Raw genomic sequence first — 19,659 nt, 5'->3', positions numbered from 1 at the left:
AAAATAGTTGGAGTGGGGGGGAGAGAGGGAGTGGATGGGGATGACACACTGAAAAATCATATGCTTACTTTTGATAAAATGCTGTACATTAATTGCCAGAGGGTTTGTGGGGTTTGGGGTGGTTTTGTTTGGGGTTTTTTTTTTGGTTGGGTGGGTTTTGTGGGTTTTTTGTTTGGTGTGGGGTTTTTCTGGTTTTGGGGTGGTTTTTTTTTTTCTGTCATGGGCATTTTAATGTGGTTGAACACAAAAACAACAGTAATGGTCTTTTTCATCGCTTCCTTTCCTGAAATCATTCAGTTACTTCCTCTGTTTGATAGAGGAAGCTCTGGCACTGCAGCAACAAAAAGAAATTTTTCTTTAATCTTATGGTCAACAAGGGGCAATGCTGAATGGTGCACACGGGAGCAGCTCAGGTCAGGCATCTCTACAGAGGCATCGGCAAAGACTGTGCTTACTGGTTCTTCACTCAAAATTACACAGAACACAATTAGAGGCATTTCCCGATATCCATAACTGAGACACTACAGACCAAGTTCTTGGAAACCTTTTCCTCTCTGACAAAACATATCCAGGAACCTTCTGATGATCTGCTGACGTCCCTTATTTCCAGTTTGGAAAATCAGAAAATAACTTGGCACATAATCCTGCAAAGGACCTTTCCAAACAGAAACCACTGCACAAAGACCAAAGAGTTTGCAGCTGAATCTAACTTGTTTAGCCAGGTGCCCCAGGGAAGCAGGAGCCATGTGATTAAAAGGGGTGAGTATGTGTATGTGTGCATGCATGTGCACCCAACATGGCTATGTGCACCTATCCCTTTTGCTCCTTATCTCTCCATCCTCCCTGTAATCTTTGAGACTTGATTTTTTACGTGTTTCACAAAGGAGTGAAATATCTCTTTGAGATATTCATCCCTTACAATATGGTGAAAAAACAAGTTGGGTAATGAAGAAGACCTTACTAGAGCCTCTGCTGAGGGAAAGGTTATAGTGTGAGCTCAGCGAGTATTAAATACCATGTAATCTACACAGGACATCATTCTCGTGGAACACATCTGAAGAAAAATGAGCCCCCCCTCGTTCATGCAGCTGCTGCTTCTCTAACTGCTTGTACTCCTGATGGATGGCCTCCCTTTAATTTTGGTGAACGTGCACCTGCTGATGCATGAACTGACTTCAGCAGCACCAGGTACTTGAGCAATGTGAACAGCACAATGCAGGCTGCAGGTCAGTACACTGGACAGTTTACATTGATGTTCAACAGCTAGCTAAAACCTGTCAGTTTACATCTTACTGATGTAAGAACGGTTGTGTCCAGTGCTGTAGTGCATTTTGAAACAACAGTTTTGGAAAGAGGTACAAACAGCGGAAGAATGTGGATTGACTTCTTAAATGCGTGTTTGAAACAGGAGCCCAGGCTTTGTTTGGATACAGAGTGCAAGGTGTCTACCCCACCACTCTGCAGGAACACCGCTGCACTACATTCTCACAGGGCGATGGTAATAACCACACACCTCCAATATGCCTGGCTATGCTGCCCAGATGTATTCACCCTTTTTTCTCCTGTGCAAAGGATGTGAAGCAGAAAAGTTGGCTCGTATATTCAGTACCAATTCTCTCCTTTCCTCTGTAGGCTGTACTCTGTAGCTAAACAAGCAGAGGAATTAAGTCAGCAACTAATGACTGTCAACCTGGGAGAAAAGAAAATTGGAAAGCAATTCATGCTTGAAGACTTAGACATAAATTGCTCCAGGTAAGCCACACACAGCATGTCAGCAAGTCTGTAGGATCTCCCTTCATGCATCTCCTACCCTGCCACAGCCTGTGGCAAAGGTTCATTTATCCTTTTGTCCCTGCAACTTTCTGAAGCACAAATGCCTTCAAGGGCTGTCACTGGAACGATGCCACTTAAGCAACATCCGTAGCCCTGTAACAAACCTTACTGTGTATACCATGCGGCTTGCCTTTTTGCCTTAAAGTTGAATCTATTATGGGCTTTTAGATACTACCTACTTTCTTTGCACTCATATAATGCAGGCTTTTACTGTCAGGAATTAATACAGCAGCAGAGGAGACTAATTTCAGCTCTATATGTTTCTCTATTTACATCCATTTCTTTAGGAAGAATACAATATTCCCATTTGAAAGCAACAAGAAAAAGGGTTTTCAGGGGATGAGCGTTTCAGTTATAGTACTTCAACATTATTACAGAAGCATCCAGCGATCCTAAGGACGTAAAGTGCAATACTCTGACTAACCTCTTTCGAACGTTCTGCGATTGAACTGATACAGTGACGTGACCGTGACAAACAAGGGCTTCTGTCCCATTTTACACACAGATAAATAAAGGCAAAGAAAACAGAACAGACTTCAATGCTGTGCATACAACAGGGAAACATGCTTTTCTGAAACCATGCATGGTAGTAAAATGTGGCTCTTAATTACAGGTGTGTTGTCCCAGCCACACAGATTAGCAAATGTTAAAGATTATGTTAAAAATTAAACAGTATTCAGCTGATTCAGGGGAATCATCTGTTGAACTGGTTTTCTACTTGCCAGAGAGAAAGAAGCCTGGAAACTTTTGCTTTAAAAGAGAAAATGATATCAATGCCACAGGAAACTCAGTGTTTAACACCGGGTTTATGGTTTTAAACCACCGGTTTACAATTGTCATACAAAGCGAATTACTCCATTTTATACCTCTGCAGGTGAGCTAAGAATCAGTCCCAGACAACATATTTAAGCAGCTAATAATACAGTTACATTGGGAGTTGGTCAGACTGCTTTTTTTAAGGCAGTGGCAAGAGTTTTTTTTGCCCAGGGTATTTTATCACAGAGAATCTGTTTTCACCAAACTTAGTCACTGTCCTGTTAGAAGCCTGCATTCCTTTGCAAGCAATGCAAACAGTTCTTCAGCTCAAAGACTATGTAGTAAGACAGCCCCTAGCATGATGGAGTCCTGATAATCAGCTGGATGATATTGTAATAGAAGCAGTGAAAAGCAGCACAGTAAAACCTCAGTTGGAGGGGGACTGACATTCAAAGTCTCCATTGCCTTTTTCTTGTTATTCCATTCATTTCATCCATAACATGTACCTGACATTGGTCTTAAATGCTGAATTAACAGCACACTCAGATGCATTTTTTTTCTTTCCTTGTAACACTAAGTACCCTGTCACTTTTAATTCAAACTGACCTGCTGCAATAGCATTAGCTCAAATGCAGTCTGTATGGTGTGTGAGTGAACACTGTACATTGTCTTTGACAGAAATTTCATTGTAGGTACAATGCAACGTTTACCACCACAGAAACAAACAAATCACAATCTTTAAGCACTAGGGCCGCTTCCTGTAACAGCAGGGGCTTTCAAAAGAGCAGGAGGGTTTCACGAACTGGAAGTGGCACTGCAGAAATGGCATTAACAGAGTGAAGAAAGTTGAATGGGAAATACGGCAGCTCAGGATTAAAGCTCAAGCAAAGGTGAAACTATTTCAGTGCTACCTCCTGCTTTCTGGTCAGAGATTTTGACTACACAAGCCTGAACTGCTTGAAAATACCTGTTCCTTGCCCAGAAAATTTTGTTAACTCCATTTCCCCCATATTTTTCCCCCTGCAAATACATGGCTTCTCTCTGTACCCCTGAAGCAGAAAACACAGCTCCTCAGCAGCTGTCTCTGCACTGCTGCTCTCTCTTAAGCTGCACCCAAGGTTATGCCAGTACTTTTTTCCAGAAGAAAAACAGCAATGATGCCACTGTGCATTGTGCCCCTGCAAAAGGTTTTTAAGTAACTAATTAGAAATAAAGATTAAAGAAATATAGGCTGACCAGGAAAACAGATTTAAGAGTAGGCTTCCCACTAAATGTTAAGTCTTAAAGCAGACATTTCTCCTCCATAAACTACATTTTATAGTCATTCACAAATCTACCCTTCCACTCCTCTGCTGGCTAGTTCTTCTCTGTTGAATGTCAATGCTTCTCATGGTGTTACAGAAACACGCTTTCCTACACACCGCTCTAGCCTACTCTGTGTGCCTCACAAGCTTGTTTCTGAAAAACCCCTCTCTTCATAATGTGAAGTTATATAGGAGCACTGGATGCGTTTCATCCTCTACAGACTATTCTGATCCTTTCTGCTTGCCAGAAATGCCCGCATAGACACGCAAAGAAATGTTTCCCTGGGGAACATTTGACCATATACTATTTAACCATCAGCTGCTACTGGAGCTCCTTAGTTGGCTCAATGACTGAACCTGTTTTTAGCTCCCAGCATGGTTTCCCAAGCTGAGACACCCAAGGAGAGAGGATGTGTGTGCTGCGTGCGACTGCCTGCAGTTCCCTTCTCCCACGGGGAGGGAGAAGACTTCAGTCGCCAGGGATGTCAATCAAGTGTTAAATTTGCAATAGCAAAGAATTCTTCTAAGGCAGACATCTATTTAATAACGCTTACTCCTTACTCATAATTGCAGACAAACCTGTCCATAATCAGATAACATGAAAGACCCTGACAGATGGCTGGTGACGTCTGTAACTACCCCCTTCCCCCATACTTGGCCAATTTGCTGTGGTTTGCAAGTATCTGAGAGGCAGCCTCTGAGAAACAGGCAAGCTTTGCGCTCCTAGGCAGGCTGCACGGGTCACAGTAGTGAGCGTAAGTAACCTGCTGGTTAAAGCACAAAGTGATTATCAAAAGAGCTTGGGTGCTGTGCCTGGCCACACAGATCATTCGCATGCACTGCACAACCTGACAGGTGGTGGTTGCATAAGTTCGGGGAAATTTCTTTCTAATGTTACTGAAAATCTTGTATTTTAACTTTTTTTCTGAGTAAAGAAGGTTCTGCAATGGAAATAACTTATCTTTGATTGGTAGCAATGGAAACAACTTATCTTTAATAGCATTGCTGCAATTACACTGAAATTACCAAAACAAATAAAACCTCTGCAAATCACTTTTAAAAACGAGAAGACATACTGATGTTTGTAAGTGCTCTCAAGGAACTGCAATTCATACTGGTACACCACACACGGACAAAGCCTGATGCTTACAAGCTGTATCTGCCATGCAGTCCATCTGATTTCTCCAAATGGCCATATTAGACCAGCACCGTGTCTGAGCTGCTGAGGTTATTAATTGGCAACAAATAGAAGCACACTATTTAAAACACTTTTGACTAATGCAAACCCAGATAAATCTGAGTTGGCAGATTTATTAGCACCCAATATTATGCTATGACTCAAAGAATGATTAGCCAGGAGCCTTGACAGGCTGAAGATATATGATCTCATATGGCAGCCCTTATCTGCATTTTTTGAGAGATGACATTAGGTGTGTGGGTGTTTGCTTAGTGCTTGTGTAAATTGTTAGCCTGATAGTCCTGAAATATGAAACTTTATCTTCAAAACTGGGCACAGCCTGGATCCTTTTTTAGGATACTGTATTGCACCTTAAACAAGGCTTGGAGGCTTATTGCGAAGAGCCAGGACAGGAGAGTGACTTGGTGCTTATTCACCAGGGAGACAGCTAAGAAGTCATATGAGATTATTTCTTTGCAATGTAGAAGGTATGAAAATACCTGGGGTTCACTTCACATATTCGGTGTGCTTACATTGAGTACAGACTTGGTAAATTTTATAATACCTTACAAATTCTCTTCCTGCTGCACACTGACATTTGCTTTACATCATACTTTGTCCTGAAGAACTAGGTATCCCAATAGGGACATCTTAATGGAAACACTGGGGAGGAAATTCACAAAGGAAGTTCTCCAAAGAAAAAGAAGAGAGAATTCAATAAATCCCCCCCATCTTTCCCCTTGCAAAGGGAATCAGTGTACGACTTGCTTCAAATTAAAGTAAGCTTTGCAAATTTACATTTGAGCCTGAGTCAGGAAAGCCTAAATTAACTGATTAACTAATCAGAGTATCCCGAGGAAAGGGGAATTTGTCAGTTTGCATACATGGAAAGCAAAGGGGAGGAATAAGGAGAAATGAGATGACAAAAGGGCCCTGAAATTTCCAGTGAGTATCTAAATTGTGTGAGCCATCCTCAAACCTAAGAAGCATGTACTACTCAACCATAAGTAACAGGACTGCAGCTGCGGTCTCAACTGAGCTGTAATAGAAGGAGAAATGTAGCGCGGACAGAGGGCATTAATGATTATTTTCTTCTATTATTCTCTGCTTTCTTAAATTCTTATTAGGAAATTAATAAACACTTATGGTTTGCAGGACAAATCCAGGCACTAGGAACTTTCCAGGGGACTTTCTTTATTACTAATGGTAATTATGCCTGCAGGTGAAGTAACAGCTGAGTGACTCAAGTTACCCTGCCGTTTAATTTAATCAAAGAAGTCGTGAATCCTTTAACAAGACCTTTAGAAAAAGGACAAAGATAGTTTACCCTCTTACGGGGTTACAAAGAATACAAAGAACTTACCTCGTAACACCTAACACACAGTAAAAGTATGTGAGGAAAGAGAAAAGGAAAGGGAATCAATAAAGCCAACTGAAGGCATGTGGATTTTTTTGTTCTGAAATCCTGGCATGCTCTTAACTCACTGCCATAATCTGGAGAATTTACAGATGCCACAAATTAGTCACACCGATGTGTGTTAAATTCTCAAATTGTGACTTTAACAGAAAGAGCATCTGACTGCTTCTTGTCTCTAGAGCACACAGCACACATCAGGAGGAGGCAAAACTCTACCTACCAACACTTAACCTTAGGAAGCTGTGCTAAGATTTCATTTCATTTCTGCTGTTGCAAAGCCTGAGGCTTGCAGAATAAACTCTTGAAGAACCTGGGAATCAGAAGCAGCAGGGAAGATCTACTGATCTTTGGCATAGTCTGTCTTTTCTGATGTCCCAAAGTAGGGGAAATTTGAGAGGCTAGACAAAAATTTGAGAGGCTAGACCAAATGAGGTGTTTAATAAAGCTCTGGTAGATTTCAAGCACCTTACTTCTTGAACACTGATGCTCCTGATGATAACAGTGAGAATAAACCCTGGTTTATCGATAAGACAACTCAGTGCCACTACTGGGTTCTTCAGTTCATGAAACTATTAAGGGCTAACATACCAGCTCCACTGTCAGAACAAGAGCTGCAACCCCTCCCACCCGTAACAAGTCTCTTCACTCTTCGACTTGTATTGGTCTCAACTTAAGGTTAATAGTGAAAATACAAGGAAGGAGGCAAACAAAAACAGTCTTAAGGCTGTCTCTTGCAGTAAGCAGCAAACAGCAATAATCTTCACAAGCCCCAGAAATCTCCCAAGATGACTCACAACTCTCTCAATTATAGAGGAGCCTGGGGGACTCCCCAGTTTTTGGCAGCCTGTCTCTCACTCAGCACAAGCACAGCCACTACTCCTCTCGCTAGCTATTTTAACCATGGTGAAGTTACGCTCCCCTATGTGTAGCCTGCAAGATAAACCCTCTGCTGTGGTGCTTGACTGCCCAGCAGCTCAGGTGCACACCACGTGGCTCTGGTTCTCTCACCATCCAAACTTGACCTCACCAGGGCTCCTTCTCTAACTGTATCTGGCTGGGTCTTTGGAGAGAGGCATGTTAGACAGATGAAAGCTATATACCTACAGTCACACAGCAGGCCAGTGTCAAACAGTAATAATAGAATCATTTTCTACACAAGAGCCCTTGTTTCAGAGTCCAGCCCAACCCAGAAAGTTAAAGAATTAACACATGAGGCAACCTTTCTTTTAAAGAGCTCATCTGTTATGTTAAAGGCTAATTAAGGTCAAGCATACCACACTCCATGTAGGAAGACTCCTCAAGTCATCCAGTCTCTGGATGGGTTTCCACAGGACATTGTCAGTCACAAGTGATAGGGCTATTTAGTAGCTCTTTTGCAAGATATTTCAGTGTCTTGCCACCTGAAACCTCTAACCTGCTATTTGCCTTAACTGTGTCTCCGGTATGAAGTTTTATATCCCCATGCCTTTTGATCATGCTTGGGTGCATCAAACTATACTTCTTTCATTCCTGGATGTTTGCACACTTCAAACATTTATAGCTGTAATAGTATTTCTCCTTAGTCATTAACACTGACACACTGGACTACTGAATCATTCAAATATTTTGCCTGAGTTCTTCCATTCCACTCCCAATATTTGCTGCTTCCGGCTAAACTCTCTGCAATTTGTTCCTCTCTTTGGAGACAGAGTGCCCCAAATGAATTCAGTGAGCAAAACACTCAGTGTACAACACGATATTGATTCACTACATTTTCCTTTCGATTCCCCCCTATTTTCACATCCTTCTGAAGATCAGGTCCCTTTTTGGCATCTCAACAAAATAACCAGATGCATTAAACATCCAGTCTAACCTTTGACACGCGAAATGTTGAATGTGCTGAGCTCCCAGGGGACATAACGAAAACATAAAGAATTTACATGCCCAAGGGTAAATCTGGGCTCCTTAGAAAAATCTGCACTACCACTGCATCACCGGAAACAATCTGAGACCCAGTGCCTGCTGCCACCTTTGTTCTGAAAACAAAGATGGGGAAGATATTTCTAAAGTGCTGTGAGTAACCCACGAGAAGACTGGTGTGCAAAGGAAGTTAAGGTATACTGCTATTTTATTACTGGGTGGCCAGGACAGCCCAGGAGCTTGGGAAGCATCACCCCTTCTCACTTCCCATGTAGTGGGATCTCCCCCCAGACCTCCTCCTGCCTGTCACCCTAGGGTGGAGGGCTGCTCCCCAGCTCTGCCCCAAAAGGGAAGAAGAGGGATTTCAACAGAGGCATGTCATTCCCTCCTGGCACAAAGAGGAACTTTGAGGCCACACAGGCTAAATGGACAGGAAAATAGGATCTGCTGTATTTCTGCAGAAGTATTCAGCCAGCATTTATAAGCTGTTAAACAAAAGGTAGGTGTCCCCGGCTTCCCCCTCCTTCTGTGGGATGTATTACATACTAGATGAAAGATGCCTGGAAGAGACTGGAATGAGGAGAAAATACCTTTCATGGCACACTCCCCTCTTACGCCTTGTTTTATGGGGACAGACCAAGCACCCCGAGCAAGCCCGGGCCCAAGGCAGCAGGTGCCAAAGGAGTCACTGGGTCACTGTCCGGAGCCCTGGCAGGATGCTGAGTGACCGGGACCCAAGTCTCACCACCTGCCTGCTAGCCTCAGCCCTGGGAGCAGCCCAGGGGAACCCTTCCCCAGCTCCAGCCAGACACGGGACAAAACTCCCTGTTGACTCTCAGGTGCATCACCACGTTATATTAAGGGTGCTGGTTTCATTCTCCGGAACACTGGGACCGATCTGCCTCATTCTGGTACCTGCTGCTGCTGCAGCTGCGTTCGGCAAGTGTCCGAAACAATGCTTGCAATAAGTGCTTGCTGTGGCTTGAGTCTGCATATCCTTTATCACACCCCTTTTAAAACACTGGTATTTTCCAAAGGAAAAGAAAACATCCTGTGCTAGCTGGAACTTCCCATGGTTACACTTTGCCCGAGGTGACTTGTCCCTCCAGGGGAACTTTCAGCATTGTGTAATATTTTTGTATCTACAGAGGTGGGCAGATACACGGGGAGACAAATAAACGAGAGAAGAGCCTGAGATTTTTATCAGAGGGCAGAGCCAGAATGAGTCAATGATGAAGACAACTGCTCTGGACAGTTTTAGACTTTAGGTAATTGAAGATTGCCGGAATTCCAGGATGATGGGAGGGTGGTCATCCCTGACTCCTTCTCACAGAGGAAAATGTAATTTTGAGAGGGGTGTGACTGGAAATACCTAAAGGGAATGCCATTATTATGTTGAGATCCTGTCAAATTGTGCTTTCATAAAGAGCTAAATGTTCCAAGTAACTGCTTGAGGATATGTTTTGTGTCAACATGTAGAAAAATGCACAAATATCAGTAGTTTAAAAAGCCACAGCTTTGAATCCCACTGCTCCTATTAAAACCTACCATTTAGTTGTAACCACTGTTACCTGGATAGCAACTTTTCTGAACATTTGAATCCCTAAGCCCCAGGCACGTTTTTTGAAGCTGTGTTGATTCCCCTCAGAAACAGCTCTAAACTCACTTCCTCACTGCTCTGCAATATAAAACTGGATATCAAGTGTTTTTGTGTTCCTCTATAGTTCCTGCACACACAGACACTACAGTAGTGTAATTTCTAAACCACGGGATTACTCACACTGAACCTATATTCTCACACAGCCCCCAGGAGCTGGGGTCTGGTTCATCAAGATGAACAAGAATGTCCTGTCACAAATGTATTTGTACAGCGACGTGCTTTGTGTGTGAACGATTTAATGACTTGCTTGAGCAATAGGATTCCCACAGCAGTAAAGGCTGGCCAACCCGCCCATTTGTCACTTGATAACCTGCTGAAACTCAAGACACCTGTTCCAAACTAACAGTTTTTATAGAATGAGTATCAGGGGGCTTAACACTTTGTCACCAACTTGGCATCGTATTTCACGTAAGGCAAACCCCCCCCAACAATGCTTTTCCTCCTGTGACAGGTACATTTGCCTGGAGCTGTCACAGGAGGAATGCAGAAAACCCTGTCAAAACGCAGAATGTTTTAATTTTTTTTTTAAAGATATGATCTCAAGGGGAAAAAAAAATGAAAGAAAATCTTACAAAGCAGAGTGATCCCCTGTATCCAGGGGCAAAGAGCCTAAATCCTTTTGTTATTGGTCTGCTTAGGCTAGGAATTCAGCAGATACATGTGGGCCTCTGCACGTTTGAGCTCTGCTGGTCTGTCCTGAATTCATCTTTTATTTATCACAGATGCCCATGAGTTGTAATACCCAAGGTGCCAAAGGTCTGTAAGCATCTTCCAAAGCTTTGCATTACAACCTATTGAGGCAAAAAGTTACTCGAAACCAGAGGAAAGAGCTGTTGTTCCATCTTTTTTCTCTTTGGAAAAAGTAAGCCTTGTGTCATGGGATTTAGAGCACCATCCCATATGCTCTGGTGGTTCAGCTCACTCATCTATTGAGAACAAGTACTTATGGAGGGAATTTCATATAAAATTAACCTCCTGCTTCTCCAGTATACCAATTGGGGATCACCTTTCTCCTCTACAGCCTGGGAGAACTCATGATGTGAGTTATCCTTCAAGGGCTTGCTCTATGCTGCCTGTGAAGTAACCCTCAAGTGCCAGGGAGACTTCTACACAAGCCCTTCAGCGGTGCTGTCCCAGCAGCAGATTTGCAGCACGTAAAGAGGCATTCTGAATTACAAAAGAACAATGGTTTCTACCATTGTGTTAAGAATTCAAAGTTGATTATTTAATAAAATATTCCTTGTTTAGGCTCCAGCTGTTGATTATCTCTGCGCCTGGTAGCAGCAGGTACTGTTTACAAGAAATCCTGATGAATTCATGCCAAAAGAGAACATGATGAGACAAACCAGAGCCAAGACTAGACACTCTGCACTTCACTTACTAACAGAGAGCGTTAAGACAGTATCAGACACTACCTGCTGATTCCTTACTTCTGGCATGCAGAGGTTGAATCTGAGTTTTCTCAAAGCAAATTCAGCTTTCATGACAGACTGGTGACAGGTGGGGAGATGAAATTCCTCTGTTTAGCCATGCAGAGGTGCACTGTGGATAACACACAGAGTTATGTACATCATCCCAGCCTCAAGGGCACACCTACTAGGCAGCAAAGATAACTGTCTTCAACAGTCAGCCCTTTTGTCCACCCATAAGTAAAAAGTTACTGAAGCCAGCATGTCCTATAGCGTGAAAGAGAGAGTCTGGTAGCATTGTTAGCATTGATACAGCCTAACCTCTAAACTGTGCCAGCCAAAATTAGGTTTACCACCAAAATCATGCTTTTACTATGACTCTTCCTTGTGCTTTTTCAGGCACAGAAATGCTGTCACAAATCATAACTCCCATCTGACACTACCACACGACTCACGTTTTCAAGAACAGTTCTGGCCTTCAGTCAGAAACCCTCTTCAAGTAAAGCTGAAACTCATGCAATCACCACCTGACCTCAGTGGAAATTAAACAAACCCAGTATCCATGATGGAAAAGTGCTCTGCCGTCCATCACCAGTACGCTGAAGCACCCAGTTCCTGACGTAAGACACAATTAACACTGCATGTGAATGAGTAATTGCATGGTTTTTACTCTTTGGAGGAAACACTATTGTCTGCTTTTTCCTTTAGAAGTTACACATTCCCCCAAAGACACCCAAAATTATAGTATGCATTAAGTCTTGTTCCTAAGGGTCAGTATAGCATACCAACAGAAGAAACATGGCTTGTTGCTAACTTTCTGCAAGCATCATTTGCAATTCTGTTCCATGGGCACTTGCTGACTGAAGTAATCTCAATAATAAAGGTGAAAAATATATATTCCTAGAAGACTATTATATGGAATGACAGATGATGTAATACCCTGTAGCCATAGAGAAATGATGATTTTAAATGAATGAAACTAGCGCTGCTTATGCGGTGACAAGAGGATGCTGCCGTTAAAATAAAAATATATATATATCAGTAATGAAAACTAAGCTGTTATTATGTATAAAGCAGCTGCAGAGAAAGCGATAGCATTAAAGGCATTAGAACAAAGATTATCTGTTCTCTGTAATTAAATCCTTTTCCCTGCTTTACACCAGATGAGTCCTCAGGTCACAGGAGCCCAATTCAAGCATCATCCTTGAAACTAGCCTGAGACGGTCACTGGAAACCCCTCACAACCTTCAGGGATTTTATTGTTCTATGGTTTCCACCCTGACTTCTCTCTGCAGGAGCGCAGAGCTGTAACACTGATTCTTAAAGCATCTGGGAACAGGCTGGTCTTTGCACAGCTTCCACTTCCTGCATACCTTTTGCCAGTGACCTCTCATGCACCTGAGATGAAAACACATAAATACCACTTCCTTGCCAGGCTGGGCAGATTATTCATATCCTAGTTCCAATAGCTGTAGTATATAAAAGCACAAAATATTTTTTCCTGGTCTCCTAAGTGGGAATATCCATCTCCCAGAAAGCAAGCACAGTGCCAGGCTATTCTTTCATGAGTCAGGGGGACAGAAGAGTGCGCCTGCAGACCTGTGGCAAACACAGACACTTCTCAGCGGCCTCTTATTAGCTTGTCACTGTGGTCAGGCTATGGATGAGCTCCATGCTCTCTGATTCAGCTTTCTTGCTCATCTGACACCACCTCACCTATTGCTTACCTAAAACTCTCCTGCTGGGAGCAGTCACACAGGTTTAAAAACAAATAGAGGTTTTGCATGATCCGGGAGGAGGGGAAGAGGGACTCCTGCTAGCTCCAACTGTGAGCCACAACATCAGTGATTAAAGAGAGAAAAGAGGAAAACAAAACCAAACAGAACAGAACAAACCAAAACACTGCTTTTTGGTAGTTTATGAGAGCTGCTGGTCTTAGTCTAGTCAGGAGGGGAAAAATCTGTCCACATGGATGCCCTCAGCCTGGTAAGATGTCTCAACACTTGGAGGGCAGGAAGGCTGAACGCATCTTTCCTTCACTTAGAGTCCCCTTGGTTTAGAGCTGGAGGTTAAAAGCAGATAATGACAGCATCAGACCTGAGTTGTACCACATCCCTTTACAGTCAGAAAATCAAAGCCTCACCCAGGGCACAGTTTTTCTGTTCCAACCATTCTGCTGGACAAAGTAGCCTCCTTCTAGAACAGTCTAAAGCAAAGCAAGCTCTGACATTCACAAAGTTTCCCTCTATGATCACACTCATTTTCAGCTTGCAAGGAAAGTTTGTCCCTTCTTGAACTTGGTACCGAAAGAAGAGAGAAAAAATAGAGTAAGACTGACTTGGGACACACAATAGTTTGGAGAAACTCAGATACAAAATCCTTCTCTTTTCTTTTATGCAGATAAAACAGGAGCATGAGTAAAGCAGCTCTGCTGGAGCCAGGACGCCTGGAGCCGCAGTACTGCTGGTGGTGAGAGGGCACAGAAAATGGAAGCACGTCAGTTGCCCAACGAAGCCCACTGTCATCTGTGGCATGAAGCCAGGCTGGACTGGAAGCAGGCAAGCATGCACTAGGGCTTGTAATTCAGCTGAAGTTCAATCTCTGCCTCAGACTAGTACTCCCAGCTTGCTTCTTCCACTACCCCTTCCGCCCATGTTCTGAGGCACACGGCAACCTCCCCTGGTGATCCTCACTCTGCTGGGTCTCAGGAGTCCCCAGACCTTTGTTCTGCTTTACAATTAATGCAATTTAAGGTACACCCCACCACACCATCCTTCGCTAAGGGATGCATACATGGAAGGGAAGCCAAAAGCAACACATAAACTCGTCAGGTAAGTTAAACCACCCCCACTGGAGGTAACTGATGAAGTGGAGGGAGTCAGAGCCAGAGCAAACAGTGAAGGTCTGAACAGCCCAAGCCTCTTCAGTCAGTGGCCAACACAAATAATGAGAGAAATGTTCTTTTTCTTGACCCAAACTTTTTGACCCAAGCTTACAAAGGCTACATTGCATTTTGCAGAACCAGTATTTACTTTCAGAGCTTTATTAGGCTTCTTTTTTGCTGAGAAATTCAAGGATATTCTGGGAAGCCATGCAAATGTGTAAACTAAAACAGAAAACTGATGAGAGAATCATAGAATCACAGAATAGTTCGGGTTGGAAAGGACCTTAAGATCATCCAGTTCCAACCCCCCTGCCATGGGCAGGGACACCTCACACTAAACCATCTCACCCAAGACTCCCTCCAACCTGGCCTTGAACACTGCGGGGGATGGAGCATTCACAACCTCCCTGGGCAACCCATTCCAGTGCCTCAGCACCCTCACAGGAAAGAACTTCTTCCTTATATCCAATTTAAACTTCCCCTGTTTAAGTTTTAACCTGTTACCCCTTGTCCTGTCACTACAGTCCCTAATGAAGAGTCCCTCTCCAGCATCCCTATAGGCCCCCTTCAGATACTGGAGAGGAAGAAGGAAGCAAATGAAGTTTCACGTGAATGCACGTATGAAGCAGTGGGTGTTGTACAAATACAGCTTCCCTGTGCACTGTTCCACCCTTCACAGCAAAGGACTTCTCAGCTCTGAAGGATGACGGTCCCAGGGAGGTAGGAGAAAAAGGCTGGTCAGCCCCTTTATTTTACACAGCGAGCCAAGTCTGCAAAATGCATTACAGCTGTGATGTAGGTGACCACTTTCCTACAGCCCCCCATAAATTCTGTTTGCTCTCTGAGGGGGCTCTTTGTTCAGTAGGGACACTGATTTTTGCTTACTGAATCAACAGAGGAAGGATACAAACCACATAAAAGTGTGCCTACTGGAAATAGGGGCAACACAGTGCGTAGAGGTAGAGGGGTGCATTCAGACGCAAAGAACAAAGTAGGTCCTTTGTTACAAAGGCTTAAAACACACTGCAAGTATTGAAAACAAAGGCAAACAGGAGAGGCTAAAACTGCTTTCTTGTACCCTTTTTATGAGGGCATGGTAAAATCAGGCATTCCAACTATTTAACCCATTAGCCCATCTCTGACACTTCAGCACAATGTACAAGTAAATAGTATGATAACAAGTTACAGATTGAATGAGTTTATTTCCTAAGCAAGGCAATTAAAGGCTGGATTATGGCTCAGAGAATGAAGGTGCATTTGTACATTTTTCCCCTAAGAAAAGCAAGGGAATATTTTCATCTATACACAAGCTGCTTGAGTAACTCTCTTGATACTGTCTGGCAGCACACACTACATGTTGTAAACATGACACATGACAAAAGAAAACCAAAGCCCCAAACTTTGCTGATCAGTTCTTTTGTTACTAACTGCTTGCATTCTAACGAATACGGGAACAAATATCCAAATCCCTGCCTGCAGTAGAGGAGCTGAGAGAGTAGCTGTTTAGTATCAGATGAATGAGAATGTTCTGGTGCTTAGGAAGGCTTTCAGACTTGTTTTCTTTGCGGGAGGTATTAAATGGTTGAGAGACAAAAAGGACTTCAATATAAGCGAGTTTGACAGTACCAGAGAAGTATCTTTATCAATAAGAATAAACATATTGCTTTACAGACACTACCCCATTTAACTTCTCTGTTTGGATTTTACATCTCTATTTTGGCATGGGGTTATGCCACTCAGATGTGCAGTGGAAGTTGTTTTGTATTTTCTATGGCAAACCCCTTCCCATAGTCATCATGTGTCAGTTTCCTACCCTGCTAGCTTTCTGGTGACACCAATTTTCCTCTGTCCCCCTTGTAGGTTAGCCACTACCCTCCAATCCCCTGCTCTCCGCCACCTCATTTTCCATGTTTCTAGCATATGACACATTTCCATAGCTTCTCTATGCCCACCCACTCCCACTGTGCTTGGTCTTCATTAGCATCCCACCCTGTCTCTCTTCCTGATGTTTTCCTTTTTCTTGTGTGGTTTAGGCTCCTTTTTTCCCCTCCCCACATATGCTTTAATTTTCCTGCTATTGTGATTAAGATTTCATTTTAATGCAAATTTCAAAGCAAAATATTTGTTATTCCCAGATGCCACACTCACGTTTGAGCAAGACAGAAAAACTTCTCATCCCTTACCTTTTGTTCTAGGTTTCCCCTCCTTGCTGTGATGGTTTCTTTCTTCCTCTGGATTAATCTCTCCCTCCTTTCTTTGATGCTCTTTCATTTAACAGCACAATTGTTTTTCTTTGATGGTACATTAAACTTCTTTTCTTTATCAGTATTTAAAGCTTGATTGATGTTTGACTTCTTTTGTCACCATTTTCTTTGAGTACCTTATTTATTCGTTCTCCCTCTCAAGCTGTTATTTTATTCCATTACCATTTTTTAGGAATACTCCTCAAGGTAATGCTGAAGAAAGTCACTTTTCTCAGAGGGCCAAACATGGTGATGTCCTTCACATGTGCAAACAGTGAAATTCCTAACAGGGCACACCTGCAAGACAGATTACATAAGCTTTTTCTTTTGCTTTGGACTCAAGGTACTCCTAGGATCTGGGCTGCCACCAGTTTGCACCTTGAATATGCGAACAAAGGGAAAAGCAGGTGTCAAACATTGCACGTTAGAACCACTTAGTGTGAAGTCAGAAGCTCTACTTTCCTTTTCCCTCAGCCAGGCCATAATTGAAGCTAAGAAGAAAACTACAGGTCCTCTTTCTAAAGCAGTCTATAGGTCTGTAGTCAATCCAGTGAAAAATATTGTTTGTGACCTTTCATTCTGGCATGAACAGCCACCAAACTTAATTTCCCATGAAGTACCATTAAACAGGGAGGTTTTATCAACTTAACTCTCAAAATTGGAAACCAGAAGCTCTGGAATTTAAATAACACGATGATAAATACAGAGATGGGTAAGACTACAGTTTTGCTTATTTGACCACAACCTGGGAGCTGATCTCACATGTGCTGAAGCACATGATAAACTTGCGCAAGCAAGTGAAGTTACACGACCCACAAAAACTGGTTTCTATAGAAGAAAGAGGGTATGGAAGATTTAAGCTAATAGTTCTGCTCTTGATAGTAATTGCTCCAGGCCTAGCAATTCCTCACAGACAATTCAATTAAATGCTGACAGAAACACAAATAGAGCTTACACAGTCCTCTAGTTCTTGCGGCATTGCGCTGATGTCATCTTGTATGGAAGTTACTGCAAAAGGCTGTTACTGAATACATGACTACTAAATAACACAGAGGTGTCTAAAGCAATTAGGAAAACAATAACCCTGTGTTTCAAAACTTGAGTTTCCCAATCTACAGGACTGACCCTGTTGTACCTGGCAGTCTCATACTGGATAATGTATATCTTTGCATTCCAAACACCTGATGGGTTTTGCATTTCTCCCTTTCAGGCTTATGCTTGCATTCCTGAAGAGTCTCTGATGGTAACTGAAATAGAATTCACTTGTTGTTGTGCTGAAATTAGCAGCAATGAATCACCTGGAGTGGATTTTTTTTCAGTGTCTAATTAGTTTATTTGTTCTAATCTCCTGTTATTGCACAGTTATTTGTCTTTCTGAATTTGATTTTGTCAGTGAATATCATTCAGTTACCACTCGTCTTTCCTGACTAAATGGTAGAGTATTACAAGGATATATATAAAACATAAAGCACAGGTTTGAATGCCAGTGTTCTTAATGGTAACCATTGTTTGCAAAGCAAGGCAAAACAGCATTGTAGAGACATACAAATAATCATGTAGAAAGATCAAGTATTATAATTCATAACAAACTGACATAGCATGAAATTAGGGCTAGCTTTAAGTTTGTGGCAAAAAAACTCCAAAGCAAGAACACCTGTAACTAATTTTATAATACAGCAGACTGAAAACTTACAATCTGCACCAGCATGGTGGAAAATGTGAGAGTATTTCATAGAATCATAGAATCATAGAATAGTTAGGGCTGGAAAGGACCTTAAGGTCATCCAGTTCCAAACCACTTCCATAGACAGGGACATCTCCCATTAAACCGTGTCACCCAAGGCTCTGTCCAACCTGGCTTTGAACACTGCCAGGGATGGAGCATTCACAACCTCCCTGGCAAGTCATTCCAGCGCCTCACCACCCTCACAGGAAAGATCTTCTTCTTTATATCCAATCTAAACTTCCCCTGTTTAAGTTTGAACCCGTTACCCCTTGTCCTGTCACTACAGTCTCTAATGAAGAGTCCATCCCCATCATCCCTATAGCCCCCCTTCAGATACTGAGTGTTTCTTGCAATATTAATAGCAAACAACAAGGAAATACTTCATCTCAAAACAGAGCCTTATAAAATAAGGGTAAGCTTAAAAAAAATCAAAAGCTGTTAACATACCCACTGTTAAGTGCCCACTTAAACCTCTCAAACAGCTTTAACTGACTGCGAGTGATACTGTTGTAGAACAGTACTCAATACCCTTCTGACACAATTAATGCATGCTTGTATTTATCACCTCAAACTAGGAAAGTGTGTCTTTCAGACACCCACTAGAAGTGTATGCACATGCATAACATCACTCTACAGCAAAATCTGTGTGGGCACAGTAGTCGCTCATTGCACAATTGCACTGGACGAGTGTGATGTAAAATAACTGGCAGCAGTTTCTGAGGCAGGTTAAGCATTTGTGTTCAGAGTAGTTAAAATGTCTAATAAAAGAGAAGAAATCACTGCCTGTATCTTCTTAAGTTCTGGGGCCAAGCTGGTTACTGCCCAAGATAACATTTGTGACTGGCTCCAATACCAGTCGTCAGTACTTGGTAACTATATATATCAAAATATGTAAACCCTTGCCTAACAAAACCGGTTTGTTTTTCCGCCTGCATCATAGATTTTCATGTGAACACCTCCGTTGAAGCTTTACTGCAAGATTCTGCAGTATCACAAAAATACTTAATGAACCAAACTCCAGCAAGTGCTGGCCATAAAAACAACTTCAAAAGTATCCCACAATTCAAGCAAGCAACACCAGTGGTATTATAATGGCTTTATTTGGCTCTAAGCTTCACTGAAGTGTCTGAATGTACTTTGCAATCCAGCCATTTCTTGGACTTCTTTAAAGAGAAATCTGTCCTCACATCAACCTTTTCTCATTACCTAAAGCTTTTTTACACTCTTTCTTTCATAACTAAGACTATATCTCGCTATGCTTACTCTTCCTAATGTTTCACTTGCTTCAAAAAAAAGAACAAGCACTAGCAATCCAAACTGGTTTTATTTTTGTATCTCTCAGCAAGTTCTA

The 19,659-nt window shown here is 42.4% G+C and overlaps 1 long non-coding RNA gene across 1 annotated transcript in view; it reads right to left on the bottom strand.

Moving 5' to 3' along the window:
• The window catches only part of LOC130592756 (uncharacterized), a 64,025-nt gene extending 47,238 nt beyond the window's left edge, over positions 1 to 16,787 (bottom strand). The window contains exon 1 of the long non-coding RNA XR_008970647.1: positions 16,523 to 16,787. This is a non-coding gene — a long non-coding RNA (uncharacterized LOC130592756). The remainder of the gene's footprint in view (positions 1 to 16,522) is intronic.
• Positions 16,788 to 19,659: the final 2,872 nt, after the last annotated feature.

Source organism: Pezoporus wallicus, unplaced genomic scaffold, assembly GCF_028554395.1.
Source record: "Pezoporus wallicus isolate ANWC-B61680 ecotype Strahan unplaced genomic scaffold, APGP_CSIRO_Pwel_v1 contig_8721, whole genome shotgun sequence".
NCBI classification, from domain to species: domain Eukaryota; kingdom Metazoa; phylum Chordata; class Aves; order Psittaciformes; family Psittacidae; genus Pezoporus; species Pezoporus wallicus.
Note: the sequence above shows the minus strand (reverse complement) of the source record. Positions and strands in the feature narration are given on the sequence as shown.